Source organism: Peromyscus eremicus, chromosome 2 (assembly GCF_949786415.1).
Source record: "Peromyscus eremicus chromosome 2, PerEre_H2_v1, whole genome shotgun sequence".
NCBI classification, from domain to species: Eukaryota; Metazoa; Chordata; class Mammalia; order Rodentia; family Cricetidae; genus Peromyscus; species Peromyscus eremicus.
This window is the reverse complement of record NC_081417.1, coordinates 98,018,732-98,035,921: the sequence shown is the minus strand read 5'-3', so window position 1 is coordinate 98,035,921 and position 17,190 is coordinate 98,018,732.

Here is a 17,190-nt window from a genome sequence, read left to right as displayed (position 1 = left end):
CAGAACTCACCTGAGGTGACCTTTAATTTGGGCTCCATTCTCATGTGGCCTTCAGGGGCACGACACCTCATGTGCACAAATCCACACTCTGACATACATATATACACAGAATTATAATTAAGTTAAAAAATTCGAGAAAGAACCCATGTCTACAATTTAGTTTAAAACATTTATACTTCAATAATTAAAGGAGAAATCAAATCAAATCAGATGTTTGACTGAATAGTTGGCAAAAAGAAGGTAAAATGGTTGTTCCCCATCCACACAGGAAACTAAAGTCAGGTCTTTTACACACCCACCCAAATGCTAGCTGGAGAATGCTGGCTGTGGCCAGAGATGGAGAAGATAAACAAAACATGATTCTCATTTTTATGTAGAGAGCCTCATTGTGTAGCCCAGACTGCTCTCAATCTCATGACCCTCTTGCTTCTGCTCCCAAGTGCTAGGATTTTAGGAGTGTGCCACCATACCCACCTTAAAATCTAGAACTGCTGTGCAGCACCTGTAGATGTAAAAATTAGTACAGCTACTCTGGAAATCTCTCTGGAAGTTTGTCCTTAAGTTAATTATACATCCGTCACACGACTTGGCAATGTTACCTCTTCTTCTGTACCCAGAAGACTTAAAATGATTTTAACCAACATTGTTCATAGCTTTTCTTATGATAACCTGAAATCTAGAAGGAACTTGTATGTCCATCAAAAACAGTTTATGGTATAATCATCAAGCATTACTGCTACATCCCAAAAATTTATGTTGAGGGAAGGACTCAGGCACAAACAAGTACTCTATGATTCTGTCAACATGACTTTCTTTAAAATGCACAGAATATGATATAAAAAATCAAAATGGTGATTAAAGTTGGGTTCAGATACCCTGAGAGGACAAGAATCTTTCCAGAGCATCCAAGTAGCCCTGTTGTCGTAGGGGATAGATTATACAGGTGGATACATTTGTAAAAACCCAGTACTTGAGTTCCTGTATAAATTACATTTCACCCTAACTTTGCTGAACTCTAATAACTGCAGCAGGGTTACCATCTTCGGGACTTGTCTCTGGGTGCCTCGGAAAAGGGGGTGCCGATGGACCCATAGCAGAAACTTCCAGTCTTGTCCTTCCGTTTCTTAAGGCCGACTTTCTGGTAGAGCCAGTGAATGGAGGGTGTGCTCATCCCGTGCCTTCCGGCTAGAACATGGTTCCGCTGTTGCTGGTTCCAAGAGAATCAGAGCTGAGGTATGTGATTAGCTTCTAGGGTGAGAGCAGGCAGCAACTCGGAACAGAGGTGGGTTTTAGAGAATGACAGCCCTGGTCTTGATCCCAAGCTCCAACACTCGTTTGGGAGTAAATTACTTAATTGCAAAGTGAAGATACTCGATTGCCTTGAGGACTGTGTGCAGAATCCTGTTCAATCCCCGTCAACATTTACCTTACCTGCCTCTTCTATGAGGCTTTTCCCAGTTTCCCTAACTTTTGCCAACATTCTCATAACATTGTTCCTTTAAAGCAGACACTATGGGAGGGAACTTGTATTTACTTGCATGGATAGGTGGGTAATGTCCGTTTTTAACCTCTTATTTCTGCTAAGAACTAAGTTCCTTTAAGGCAAGTAACACGTAACACGAGATTTCTGCTCCCCTGTGCCTAGTACAACACCTGGCAGTCAGTAAATACATCCTGAATGTTTGCTGGCAAAGACGACTGCTTGATGAGCTGAAATTTGTATTGTAATCAACTCCTCTCTCCTTTGGTAAACCTCCTCGGAGGAGTCTTCCCTCCTTCACCCTCCCCAGACTACCTTTGGTGCATTCTTTCTCCCTTTGTCCATTTCCTGAGTTCATTAGTATCAAGTTTTACTTGTCTTATACTCTACGGGGGAAAGATTAGAGAAGCGGTGTAGTGAGGAGGGGTTTGTGGCACCTGGGGAGACGCGTCTCCTCCTGACACCCTCAGAGAGACAACTCTATCATAGGACCGAGTTGGAGGCTTTTGCCTGGTCTTAAGGAGTCTGTGGTCAACTTTTATTGGTTCCTACGAGCTTTGACAAGGCGGGGCACCCCGGGCTGCCTGCTGATGCCCTCCATCCAGGCCCAGAAGTCTCGTGGGTGTCAGTTGTTTGCTTCTGTGCCCCAGCCTGGGCAGTTTCAGGACCCAGTTTGTGAAATCCACCAGTCTTTTGGCAAGGCTTGCCTGCTCAGAACTACAGCAGGGTGGCCCGCTGAGACTCCTGCCTTCATGGAAGCCTGCCATAGTCACCCCTGCTCACCCCTGCTCACCCCTGCTCACCACTGCTCACCCCTGCTCACCCCTGCTCACCACTGCTCACCCCTGCTCACCACTGCTCACCACTGCTCACCACCACTGCTCACCCCTGCTCACCCCTGCTCACCACTGCTCACCCCTGCTCACCCCTGCTCACCCCTGCTCACCACTGCTTACCCCTGCTCACCCCTGCTCACCCCTGCTCACCACTGCTCACCACTGCTCACCCCTGCTCACCACTGCTCACCCCTGCTCACCACTGCTCACCCCTGCTCACCCCTGCTCACCACTGCTCACCCCTGCTCACCCCTGCTCACCACTGCTCACCACCACTGCTCACCACTGCTCACCCCTGCTCACCCCTGCTCACCCCTGCTCACCACTGCTCACCACCACTGCTCACCACTGCTCACCACTGCTCACCACTGCTCACCCCTGCTCACCCCTGCTCACCACTGCTCACCACTGCTCACCACTGCTCACCACCACTGCTCACCACTGCTCACCACTGCTCACCACTGCTCACCACTGCTCACCACCACTGCTCACCACTGCTCACCACTGCTCACCACTGCTCACCCCTGCTCACCCCTGCTCACCACCGCTCACCACTGCTCACCACCACTGCTCACCACCACTGCTCACCACTGCTCACCACTGCTCATGCTTTTCACCTTTTTCTCTGCTTTCCACAAGATGGGGGAAAAGGATTGTGACCACTTAGCCTGGGAACACCTGTTGCTCCAACAGTCCTGTAGACAGACATGTGGAACTAGCTAACTGCTTGGGAGTCTGAAACTTTAGATGGAATCATGTCTATTTTTGTTCCCTCAACTTTTTGCTTGGAAACCCAGAGGCTCCTTGGCTTCCGATGGGATTGTGTCCTGATAAACTCAAGGTAAACTGAAGATACCATGAGTTGGAAATGCACTGAATGCAGCTTCACCACTAAACCTCACAGCAGCAAGGGACTGACCAGTTAGTCACCCTCTTGATTCTGTGACATCTCTATCCAGGGTATTTACCACATATTGTTAGCTCATAAAAAGACATCAAACATCAAAACTGAAGCAGCTTCTGCTGAGCACATATTGCTTCTGCAACCCCGAGAAGCTGAACATCCGAACAACCCTTGTAAGGGCTATCTGTAATTGTAGATTTACAGAACATAGCAAAGACACATTGGGTCCAGGGACCTTTTATGCAGCTCTTTGCTTATAAATTCAGTGCGTGAACATTAGAATATTTCAAAGAGCACAAATAAATCTATAATTGAGTCAACTGCTGTGATGCATGCCTGCAATCCCAGCACATAGAAGACACAGTCAGGAGGATCACCAAGGATGAAGGCCAGCCTAGTCTACTATCAAGTTCTAGGCCAGCCAGGGCTTGTGTGAGACTCTGTCTCAAAGCAAACAAAGAAACAGCAAAAATCATGTATAATTGAGTCTATAACCTTTTAAGATATTTTCCAGCCATAACTGAATATATGGAACTGTTCTGCCTATGTATCAAAAATGGAGTCATGTGAGCCAGGTGTGGTGGTGCACGCCTTTAATCCCAGCACTTGGGAGGCAGAAGCAGGCAGATCTCTGAGTTTGAGGCTAGCCTGGTCTACACAGTGAGCTTCAGGACAGCCAGGACTACGTAGAGAGACCCTGTTTCAAACAAACACACACCAGAATCATGCTACCCATTGAGCATTTTTAACCTAGACAAAGTGAAAATCCCCCTGCTCCAGTTGTAGCACCTGCCACACACTGCTGAGGGCGGCCACAAAAAGAGAAACTGTTTCAGACACATACTTTCAGGAAGCATGCATTTGATTTTGAGACTTAGTAGAGAAAGTTGGTGTAACCTCAGGTGAACACTCTCTGATTCCAGGCCAGGCCTCTGTTCCTGGTTTTAATCAAATTATCCTTTTCTGGAAACAAACACCTTCCTCCAGGAGAAACCAGGGGTGGTTCCCATCATTACTGTAGGACTCCACTTTCGTAATGAGCTGTTTCCTTGCCTGTAAGTGCTTAATCTCCTTGTTAGGGAATGTAAAAAATCTGCTACATGTCTACAAAATGTCCTTTTGTCCAGCCTGCGGGGACCACACTCAAGGCCTTCCTTTGGGAGCCCTTAGGGACAGGGCAGATGGGTTAATCTGAAGCCTTCAGGGAGGCAGTAGGAAGAGTATTGGAACAGTTGCTGGGTGGGTGGGAGGCTGAGTCCTCCTCTGTGAGTAGGTACCACTTAGAGCATTCGATGGACCAGTCCAGACTTCCATTCCAAAGGACAGGCTCAGGGCTGCTGCCCCATGCAGATAGCATCACTGGAAGGAGGCAGTTAAGCAATGATGGACTCAGGCACTGGAGATGAGTCAAGGCAACCCTCACCGACTCCATACTGATCCATCCTTTCTCTGCTAAGCCCTGATCCCTCGGGATCCTACCTTAGGGAATTGCCTAGTTTGAGAGCTCAGAGGGTGAGGAAAGGTTAGTCAGGGGGTAGCTGAAAGTCCTTCCTGAATGCTGAATGCAGGGACATCATGATGAGCTTGGGAGTAAGTATACACCCATGAGACCATCGCTGTCACCACCAAGACACCAAAGACACATCCACACATGATCCAAGGATATCTTCACAAAGACTCCATGAGGGACAATGCTTTCAGCCCTCTTTCACAGGTAAAGAAATCACATCACAAAGTTTAAGTAGATTGTTTAAGCTCATAGGGTTAGCAGGAGGCTACTGAGAGCACAGGACCACTGTTCACAGAGGAACACTTATCCGTCCACTACATTATAACCTACTGCTACATTCTAATATACCAATACAGGGCTCTTAAACACAGAGCATAATTATGTAGAACTTACACCAGGGTTTAAAAGCCAACAATAAACTAAACAGTTTAATTAAATGAATTTCCAAATGGCATCTAAACTTGCAGTCTCCAAGGGTCCAGTCACGGAGTGGAGGCTGTTCCCGACTGTGGAACCTGGTGAGTGTAAAAACAGCTTCCGGCCTTGGGTGGTTGCACCAGAAAAGCACACGAGGCTGGCGGGAGTTCTGGGGCTCAGAGGCAGCTTGGAGTGCCCCCAAAGAGCAACGCAGACACCAGAATGTCCTTCCCTTTCTCACTGGCTGCCTTCCTCATTCCGTTTGCTCTGGATATCTCAATTCTCTTTTTCTCCATGTGCATGCTCTCTGTGTGACTTATCTCCCACTCATTTGTAGGGAAGAAGGAGATTATTTTCCCCTGCTTTCTTTTCTTCGTTGTGTGATTTGAGTCAACAAGGGGAAGTTGATATTAAGGAACCCGTGACAGGGCATATAACCAGTGGGTGACAGGAGGTGACAACCCTGGGACTAGGATCCTGGTCGCCCTCTTAGTCCACAATTGATCACTGCTCTTCAGCAGTTAGAGGAAAAAAGGCTGGGAGTAGTTGGGGTAGTAGAGACACACGTATGTTCTCTCTGCAGACATCACCACCCTTAAGCACGGCTCCAGACTGGTCCCTCTTGTTTTCCAATGATAGAAATCAAAGCAGTTTCAGGGGTGGACACAGCCACGACTCCGGCTGGGTTTGGGCAGAAGGCTCAGCTTGCCTGAGTCTCTATCCTGCCAATGTTCTCGAGCACCAGTGTTCCAGAAGTTCCCTGTCTTCCTTTGTGCCTTCAGAGTTAGTGTTTTAAACTCCCCAGCTAGCTTTCAGGCCTGCACCTGATGAGAACAGTTCTGGCAGAGGAGCCTGAGAAGCCAGAAGTTCCCCCTGGAAGGCACTCTAGGACCTTGGGTGGAGAATGGTCACCACGGCCATGCCTCTGGTGGGTTCTAGCTCCAAGTACAAGTTCATCCCTCTTTAGTTCCTACAGTGAGCTCCCATTACCTGTTCTCTGGCATTCCCAGCCGTGATGAGACACGAGGTTCTCTCATTCCGTTCCGTCTTTTGTTCCCCACAGCTCAACATTTGTCCGTACGTGCCTACAGCCTCTCTCCTGCTGCCTCTTTCCCCCTGGCTTCTCCTGTCATCTCCTCATTTCCCACATGTCACCAGCTAATTAAAGGAGGTGTTCCCACAGAGCCCGTGAGAAGGGACCCTCTCCACAGATGTACCAGTGTGCTGGCCACACAGAGGGCCAAGATTATCCAAGGATCCCAGGTGGTATGTACGTAGTGGTGGGCCAAAAGCTCTCAGGCTGTCACTGAAGTTGGCCTCTGCGCCTGAAGAACCGAGGGCAGGAAGGAGTTGGCCTTCCTCTCAGAGCACACGGAAAGAAGCAAGCATGTCAGAACTGACTGGAGTGGAGTCAAGATGCCAAGCATCAGCTGCAGGCCACACAGCCATCCCCACAGGGAGCTCTGCAAATACTAAGTCGGGTCCTGGGCCCAAGCTGCTGCTGGCCTGGCACAGCCCGAGGACATCCCTGCCTGGACACATCGCTCCCTCTGGGCAATGCCAAGCAGCTCTATCCCCTTCAATCTGGCAGGACTTTGGGTGCACACAGCTGTCTGCTGCATGAGACTCTGGGTGTATCTCTCTAGCCTCTGGGCTTCACCGGTGGCCACCGCAACACCTGGTATACAATAGATACTTGTTTGCTATGAAGGTTAAAACAACTGTCCATGATTACCATCAGGCGGCTTACTGCCCGAACAGTGCTCAGAGAAAATCTACAAATTAGTCTTGAAGAGGGAAGGAAGGGGTAAAGGAGAGAGGGGGTGTGTTGGGGAGGAGACATCAGGGTCATGGGGTATTTCAAAGGTAGAAGCCTGGATGAGGCACCAGGTCCCCAGACACAACCTCCTGCCTAAGAATTAAACAATCTTAGAGGAGGAGGGAGCCATAGAAGCCTCCTGTGCCCCAGAGGCTGAGGCTGAGCTGGTTCAGGGCAGGCCCTCCTGCTGCCAGCTCCAGTCAGGCCACCTTAAGCTCCTGGCCTGTCTGGGACTGTGGCTGACATGTCTCCCCAGGTGAATATAAAAATACCCGGAGGAGAGAGCCTCGGCCTGGCAGCCTTGCTTCTTATTCTTGAAGCTCCAGCCTGAAACAAGTTGCTTTTAGAGCCTCACACACGTTGCATACAGAGGACAGAAAACTCGGGTAATGTGGCAATCTCCCCCCAACTCCCCCCAACTCCTCCCCTCCCCCACCTGATTGAATCAAACAGGAGCTTGGCCCTTTAAACTGCATGCAGCCAATATGAACCTTAAGCCTAAAAGGCTGGCAGAGAATATAGATAGGCAGAGCACGTGGAAGGCAGGGCAATAAAGTATCAACACAGGTTCCAGGGCCTTGCTGGTGCTCTAGAGACCTGAAGTTCAGTGGCAGCCACTGTGTAGAGATGTGCTTGTCTGTGTTTTAGCAAAAGGAAGGGAAGGAGCATGTCAGCTTGTCCTGACTTGGCTTTCTAATTGTAGCGGCCTGATTCTGTAAGATTTTCTGTGTTATTCAGATTTTTATTCTTCGGGAAACTGAGGGAGGGCAGGCTACTGGAAGCCAGTTGCTTTTGTTAGTGGTTAGTCCCTGCTCCTTGTGTGTGCTCACTGGGAGACCAGTGCCAAGCCCAGAAGGAAGCAGACAGGAGCTCTTTGAAGAGCGGGACAGGCAGAACTGAAGGAGAAGCAGCCTCTAAAGTCAGACCATGCCCAAACCTGGCCCCGTCTTCCTCATTTTTATCGGGCCTTTCTAGTTCTAGGTCCCTGTTGGAAGGAAGTGGGCACCAGGCCGGGTACCTTCCTGATTGCAAGTCTGTTCTCAAAGCTGATTTCCCCTTGCAAACTGCCGGGCTCTTCTTGAGCAGCGATTTCAAAGAGTTAAACTGTTTCCATATGTCCAGCATGAGAACAGAGTTTGTAGCCTTTGGCAACCTCAGCCGAATCCAGCTGCAGCTGCTACCTGTGTGTTCCACTCGTGTGTGTGTGTGTGTGTGTGTGTGTGTGTGTGTGTCCGTTCTCACACACCCCCACCCCATGCTTCATGCCCGTGTGCAGTGACATCTGAACCGTGTTCTGACTATGTCAATGAAACTGTTATGTCTTTGTTGGGGGAGATATTAATTCTGAGCAATTACAGCTCCTTTCCCCCCTTCCCTCCCCCCCCCTCCCCCCCCTCCCCTCTCTTCATCTGCTCAGCAAGGACCATGGACCATGTCAAACAATATACAACAGAGAAGAATGCAAATAAACTTTAGTCTGCATCGCCCAGCAAGGCAGTTAGCCGCCCACTTGCAAGATACTTAACTCTTGTACACATGATACACAAAGAACGCTAGCTACTTTCACCAATCCCTTTAGACCAAAAAAAAAAAAAAAAAAAAAAAAGGCAAAAGAACTGATCCTTGTCCTTCTATCTGTGAGGTTGCAGTTCCTCCTGCTAATGAAGGAGCTTTTCCCATGATGCAGTGTGATAAGGATTGGCCTACATGTAGTCCAGCAAGCCACCGCTGATGTTTTCTCGATTAGGTCTCTTATCTTCCATTGAGCTGCCTCTGATGAAGGTCGCTGACAGCAGGATGGCTGGGAAAACGTCGGACAGCTCCATCAAATGGCAGCTTTGCTATGACATGTCAGCCAGGACCTGGTGGATGGTAAGTCTGGCATGATCACCCTTTCCCACCCTCCCTCCAGGCGGCCCCCTCCCCTCTTCCCTCCTTTGTTGTTGCACACACGTGTTACGAAGTTCGCTGCCTGTTGAAAGTTCAAGTTGTGGGAACCTGGAGTGTTCGGCACACCGGTGGACTAGATAGGATTTCCACTGTTGTGGCCAGGGGTATAGGCCTTCTCTTTCAAAAGGCAGGGTGAGCTTTTGTTCACTTTTTTAAAAAAAGGGAAAAAAAAAAAGAAAGAAAGAAAAAGAAAAGGATGCAAGTATTCTAGTCGGTCCCAGGCTGGCTGCTGTGAACTTTGCAGAGGCGGGCAGTCAGGCTGTAGGGGACTGGAGCCGGCTTACCTAATTGTTCTTGCCATGTACTTCTTTCCTCGGTGTCTCGAATAATGATTTCGATGGGGTATTGTAGCATGTTGTGTGCGGCTCCCTCATCAGTATGCGACTGTCCCCCACGCTTTGCCTTAATTTGGAATCCACCTCCCTTTCAATGAATACTGTAACTGCAGCAACCAGTGATTACTATGCCACTCAGCGTAATTAAATTTAGTTAATGAGGATATGCATATTCAGTTCATTATTTTTCTTTGCTCAGGCAAATGTGTGTGGGTTTGTGTTGCTGTTCCCCCCTTTCGTATTTGTCCAGCTGCAAATGTGGGGAGGAGAGAAAAAAAAAACACAGTGCACCAGTGAACCCCAGAATTCAACTTTAAAAGTAGGATCAGGAACTGACAAGTTTTAGCCTTCTTCAGTCAGGCTCCCGGGATGAGAGGTGGGAGTCTGGGGGAAAGAAAACGTTTTCGCGTTATAGAAGAGCTACATGATAACTTTCAATATGCTGGCTTCTGCGTGTGGACAATGGTCTCTTGTATGCTGCAGCCGTGACATGAATGGGGAAGCTTCCCCAGTCAGCATTTAATGTGACTACCAAGTTTGCCATTGGCTGATTGATCCGAGCAATTCTTTTTCCTTAGTTGTTTCTCGTTTTGCTCTCCATCAGTTCTGGCCCTAGCGTTTGTGTCTGGATGGCTTTGGCTCCTCTGCTTCCTCAGTTGTCATGTTCAGTGCACAGCCTACTTCCACAATGAGTGCAGTGGGAGACGATGGGGATTTCACCCTAGGTGGGAGGCATATGGCTGCTCCAGCGGTCAGTCTGTCTGCAGCGCCAGGATTGAGGGCAGCGCCTTCAAGGAGTCCTGGCTTCAGGCACTGCCAGGCAAGGGGGTTCTAGTAATACGTGTGCGTTTCTGAAAGGTGGACTCACTTGGTACTGTTGCCTGCGGGCTCCTCCTGAGAGTTCCCTGCACAGAGACTGCACTGGCTGCTGTGGTCCTTCTGGGAGAGCCACGGGAGAGCCTCTTGGCTACTTGTTGCTGTTCTGAGTACTCCGTGTCAAAAGAAATGACTGATCTCTCTCTCTCTCTCTCTCTCTCTCTCTCTCTCTCTCTCTCTCTCTCTCTCTCTCTCTGTCCCTCTCTCCCTCCCTCTCCTCTCCTCTTATTCTTGTTAGAGTACATTTTACAACTGATCTAACTCTCCTCCAGTGTTGCGAACGTTTGTGTCAAAGACTTGTCTTATATGCCTAAACCAAGGCTCTGAAGAGATACTTTATTAGTGGCCCTGTCTCCTGAAACTCATATTAAGATAGTCTAAGAATTGGGCTCGAAAATTAATGTTTCCACTAAGTGAAACATTTACTGTTAGGAAAAAAAAAATATGCAAGCTTGTGCTAAGAAATTTTTCTTGAAGACAGATCGGTGTAGCATAGTCCCTAATCTGGTCCCTAATTTGCCCTTAGATTTCTTCTTACTCTGCAGGATCCACTTCCCAACGGCCGTGCATCATGAGTGCTTGTTCTTAAAGACGTGCAGGGCTGATTGTTTATTTTTTAAAATTATGTGATTTTGTTGCCCTCAAAGATGCAGGTGGCGGACAAGGACATGTCTGGGGATAAAATACCAAGCTGAAAATGTTTGCACAAGTTATTTTTATATTTAGACTTAATTATATTACATGAATGATGTGCAAGGTTCTTCTTAGGATGATTCAGTTTTAATGGACTTTGTTAATTTGGGACTGAAGTATTTAAGAGATTATTATTTAATATGTCATTAGAAACTTGGCATGACAGGTGCTTTGTGGGACACCTAATTAATCAAGCTACATTATTGCTTATCTTTAGTAAAGAGCTGGAAGGGACAGGAAACACAAAGCCACCTGAGTGTTACTGCCCTGGTTTTGGAAGGTGTAAGAAATATTTTTTTAATGGTGCTTTAAAGTTCTTGTGATCTTTTTATTGTGATTCTCCTCTTAACCATGAAACTGATTCTTTCATTTTTATAATTACTTCAGGATTTTGTATAAAAAAGGATATTGTATCCTTGTTCGGCTTAATCAAATGAAATTTTAGTAACCAAAGCCTGAATTCCAAAGCCGCAGTGTCAACGTAGCCGACAGTTGCTTCCTGACTCATTGTCTGTTCCACTTAGATTTTCTCTTTGTGTGACAATGATCATAAATTCTACTTGACAGGGGAAAAAGCCCAAACAAGCCATGATTGTCCAATTCTACATCTGTTTCTCTTCCAAGATAGGCATGTTTTGGTAAAACAGAGGGAGAAAAAACATCTTATTGAGACAGCTCAATAAACAAGTATAGAAAGAGTAAACTCTTGTGAGTGTGTGTTAGCTATCATCTACACGTGTGCAGTTTTTCAAAGATGAATCCTGTTTGCTTTACTTTTATGAGTGTGTGTGTAGTATGTGTTAACTATCATGTGTGGAGTTTTTAACCTTGTATGTTTTACTCTTGTGAATGTATGTGATAGGAGTTAACTATCATCTATATGATGAAGTTTTTAAATGCTCAGCTGTATATGTGTTACTCTAGTGAGTGTATTAAATGCATGCACATAGTGTACTTTTTAAAATGATGAACTTTACATTTTACTTCTTTAGATGGCTTCCTACATGATTTCTTTTCAGGAGACCAAGCCCGAGAGCAATCTCATGACAGTTGGCGGGTTATATTTAGAGTTCTGTTGATGACCTTTCACATTATTTGAGAATACTACTCAGTCTGTATTAAAGATATATCTCATGTATTTTGCTACTAGTTATTAAAGATGCTGTATGTTTTCTTTTAAACCACTGACAATAAAACTAACAAGAGCAATTTCCAGAATTTCCATTCTGTTTGCATTGTTTATTTAAAGCTCTCTGAAAGAGAGATTTATTAAAACTTCTGTGGTAGCTGTTTGGGACTTCAAGGGGGCAGATCCGCACCAGACATAATTTTCTTCCCTTTAAAGTTCCTAAGTCTAATCCTTTGATCCCATCAGAACCAGGCCAGAATGTTCGCAAGTTTACCTTAATTGTGAAGGCTAATTATTTAAATATTAATCCATAAAATTAATTTGAAAAACAAGCCACTTATCTAGGAAACCGGAAATTCTTTAAATATTAATTAAGGTAAAAGGATAGATCAGCACAAAAACTGAAGGAGATCTTATATTGTCAAGTCAAGGGGCTATTTTTGTTGAATATATGTTAATCTACTTAACTACGATATAATTTTAACTTTTTTGAAAGAAAATAATTTTTCTGTGTTTTGAGAAGTTGAGCTAAGTGCCTTCACAATTTTATCACTTGATTTAAGGCAATGCTAATAAAATAACAATGTTATTAAATGGCCCATTTTTTTTTGTTGTATGGTCTTAATAATCAGATTTTGTTGTCAATGTCAATTTTAACTGGATAATTGGATACCAAATGTCAATGAATAGATAACTGCATTGAAAAGACAATCATAATGGAAAATATTTTTCTAAACTCTGAGAAGTTGAGGTGAATTTAGGTTTATGATTGTCTATGTCACTGAAAGTTCTAAAATTAACATCTTCTTAGAAATCTAATTTCTTTTACTACCAGCAGAAGAATTTCTGAACCATCTAATAAATATATTACAAAATATATGTGGGTAAAACTCTTTCCCAGTTCAAGAGTGGACAAGACCTAGAGACTAATAACCTAGTATAGGTTGCTGTGATGATCTGCTGGTTCTGTAGACATGCATCCAAAAAACCAAAACTCAGTGTTTATTTCATGTCAAATTCTAGTTGATCTATAGAAGTGTAGCAGAAACTAGCAGACATCACACAAATAATAACCACATGAAGTGGTTTCCACAAGGCACTATGTTCATGGACAGACTGTTTATAGTGCTAGTGACCATGAGGTCTATGTTTTCAGCATTATTAGGCCCACACTATATGCCATGCTCTGTTCCAGACGCAGGCACAGCAAACCTATCTGCCTAACACATCACAGTGTTACAGAAGGATGTCCATCCTAGGAATGTGCTTCTGAAGGGCTTCTCTTTCCCTGAATGCCGAGTGATGGAGGAGACTTGAAGTCCCAGGCTCGCCACTCCCAAGGGCAGCCAGCACATCTTCCCGATATTCTTTCCCAGACTCATGCATGAATACTACATGGCCATCACCTCTAAGGAATCTCCTATACAGTTAATGACCTGGAAAAGAATAATGATCAATTCTAACTATTCTAAAAACCAGTTCTGAGTGGAGCGGCTGCTACAGTGATGAGGATGATTGTGTCTGCAAGAAAATGGTTTCACACTCTAAATAGCACACTGCTTTTTAAATCTCTCAGGTGCCGTCACCAGTGGGATATGCTTTTTTCTTTACATCTCCCATCCCTTTATTCTTTAGTGACATAGACCATTTATAATGCTGTTTTCAATATGTGAAACCATCTTTAAATAACGGGGAACTGTACAGAAGATGTGGCGAAGGACATCATTAGACATTCTAAGATGTTTCTTTACATGGGAACAACTTCTGTGCCATTTCTGGGGCTTGTTTTCACTTATACACTTGCATGGCCGCTGCTACACTGTTACACATAAACTTTGGATCCTATCTCAATAAGCAGCGATTAGATGGTTATTAATTTAATCAGAGAGTAAGGAAACACAAGTGCCTGCCTATTCTCCTTTCCAGCTCTCTCTCTCTGTCTCTCTTTTTTTTTTTTTTGGAAGCAAAGGGTTGTGTTCTCAAGGGTGCTATCGCTTCCATCTCTGGGAAAGCTGGTGTTGATTTTCCAGTTTAGAGGCGGGTTGACAGAGGACTATCTGATGGTGCAGTGTCCCCGAGACTAACATGGCCGAGTGGTGTCAGTCACTATAGGCATTTTCCTAGTCCCCAAGACTATTTTGTGACATTGTACTCTATATTCTTCTAAAGGACTGAACACATGGACTCCGCTACAGGGAAATATACCAAGGCAAGAAGAAAGAATGGCATTCCCTTGATTCATTTCCATGTGCAAAATAGCCAGACAAACTAAACGTAAAAACTAGGAGTTGTGACCAGGGGCACACACAACGAAACTGTGCTTCATCACCTGCAAGTCGCTTAAATTGGAGTGCTTGGCAGAGTCAAAAGACTGGAAAGGACTCTGTTAGTGTTGTTCTGGTCATTATTATGATTATGTCAGCTGACACTAAGAAACTACAGGACACATTTAGTGTATCACGTACTGGACAGCTTTAATAACCGTTTTCATTTCTCACTGTTCTAAAATAAATCTTAACATTGTGCTTCTCCCAAAAATGACTTAGTTCAGCGAGTGGCTGCTTTTTCTCACATACAGTGTTCATGTTCCAAGTTTGTACATAATGGATATGTTTATGAGCACAGGGCTGAATCCTGGGAAATGTAGATTCTGTGACCTCTGGCAAATGAGTTTGCTCATCCCGCGGCTGGTAGAGCCAGCTGTAAAGTGGAGATAATCATTCTCGTTACTTGTCTCTCCAACCTGTCGTGAGGATGAATGAGACAGAGCCAGCCAGGCACCTGGTGAATGCAAGGTTCACAACACCCACCCAAGGGGGCTAACACAAACTCTATTTATTCAGGCGCTGGTCCAAGCACTTAGTAGGTGCTTGCAGATACACAGGATGGGCTAGTTAAGGGAACTGTAATGTTTTCAAGGTGTCTTTTAGAACTATGGTGGCTTTTTTGAGTTCACATAAACGTGCGCATACAGTATGTGGAAACTGCATACAATCAGTAAGCTATAAAAATGTAGTGTTTTCTGTTTCAGATCGTTGCAGATTTCTTAAAAGCAGTGCCTCCCAAAGCATTTCTAAATGCTTAAGATCTATTGGCTAATGTTACATATTAGCTTAATTTTAATTTTAAACATTGACTTCTATGATTTTAAGGGTAAAAAAAAAAACCAATGATTTTTTGAGGGGCTCTTATTTGCCAGGTGTCTGCCAGGTACTTGGGGAGGCAATTTATATGAATCATCTCATTCAGACTTCAGTACAGCACAATAAAACAGGCATTACCAGCCCCACGCTGCAGATGAGGCCACTCGACTTGGAGCTTTAGCAACTTTGTAGAGAGCACTCCGCTCCAAGGGAGGAGGGACTGAGACACAGTTCAAAAACCAAAAGTGCTGAGCGTATTTCTCCCCGGAACCTGGTGTGGAGGCTGCTTCATCCGAATGGCCTGGGTTCCACCCAGTTTTGTGAGCATGAGGAGGCATTTGGTTGTTGTCTGGCCTGTGTCTCTCTGCCTCCAACTTCACTTCCCGCCGCCTTCTGAGGCTCCACTCCTCGTATCAAGCAGGCCAGTATGCTCACTTGCTTGGTAGCTAGCTGCCTCTGAGGACTGCAGGGCTGTGGACAGGGAGGTGGAGGGATCTGGTGGAAATGTGATTCCAGTCATCTCCCCTCCAGACAATTATTAGGCTCACTGCAGTCACAAGCCAGCTGGGGGAAGTTTCTGGAAACCTACTGGCAGGTCAGGTGTTTGTGCTGTGCAGGTTTTGGTGTCCACCACTCACCTCTGGAACTCTAGTGAAGCTGTGGTGAGGTGATGGTAGGTAAACAGCCCGCAAACCATTCAAGGAAAAGGAAATCCCTGGTGCACATCCTGTCAGCTGCTGCTGTTACACCTGAGTGGGCAGAGACACTTTCTGGCTTTTGCCCATGTTCTGGAGTGTGTATAAAGGGAATTTTTCACCAGGAAACAGAGGAGCTCTTGGTGTCTAAAGCATCACATGAGAGCCTTTGTAGATTCTGTGACTGAACTCAAAAGATTAGTTCTTCAGATCACGAGGCTAAATCACCATTACTCTGCAAAATAGCAGGGTCCATGCTGCCTTTTGTATGCTTAATAAGATAGCAAGAAATAAAAAAAAAAATCCCAAATACTACTTTGCGTTATAACTTGTCGATGTCTTTATTGATAGCTTTGCTCTTAAAATCTGCATCATTCTTCAAGAGGTTACTATTTCAGCTTTTATTTACTGTGCATTAAAATGAGAGAATCTGGCTTGTTACAAGTAGATGGCACATGATATTGTAAATAATTTTTCCTTTATTTTATTTAACTTTATGAGTATTTTGCCTGCCTGCATGTCTGTGCAGCCTGTGAATGCCTAGTGTGCACAGAGGTCAAAAGAAGGCATCATATCTTCAGGAACTGGAGTTATAGATGAATGTGAGCTGCCATATGGACACTGGAAACTGAGTCCAGGTCCTCTGCAAGAGCAGCAAGTGCTCTTAACCTTTAAGCCAGTGGTTCTCAACCTTCCTAATGCTGTGACCTTTTAATACACTTCCTCATGTTTTGGTGACCCCCAACCATACAATTATTTTTGTTGCTACTTAATAACTGTAATTTTGCTACTGTTATGAATCATAATATAAATACTTTTTGAAATGGAGGTTTGCCAATGGGGTCGAGAACCAAAGGTTGAGAACCACTATTCTAAGTAATCTCCAGTCTGATTTTAGAATTGTTAGAAGTAACAACATCACAAGCAACTATTTGAGATAAAACAGTAGCACAATTTGGTATTTTTCTATGCTGCATGTGATCTGCATGTATGATTGTTTAATGTGAGTGAAGGCATGTGAGTATATGACATTGGTTCTGTCTCAATATAAGGTTTGTCTTATTTGGTTACTTAGGTGTGGACACAAACTTATAAACATCAAGAGGATAGGAAGCAGGACTTCTTCATCAGCCCTAAACAGAATAGCACATGAAGGGCTACTAATAAATCCTGGATAGGTTGCATCAAGACAGTTATCACCCCGTTTGCCAGGGGGGGGGGATCCTGCTGAGCCCTCAATGTCTGAGCTGATGGATGATTATGGGCTGCCAGGCTGTGGTCTGAGACCACTCAGGTGGCCTATTCTCAATGAAACCTGCATGTGTCAGAAGTATGTTAGGGTTATGATGAAACTAAGCGTCTGAAACTAAAGGAAAGGGTGGGAAGACGCCCAGAAGCAAAAG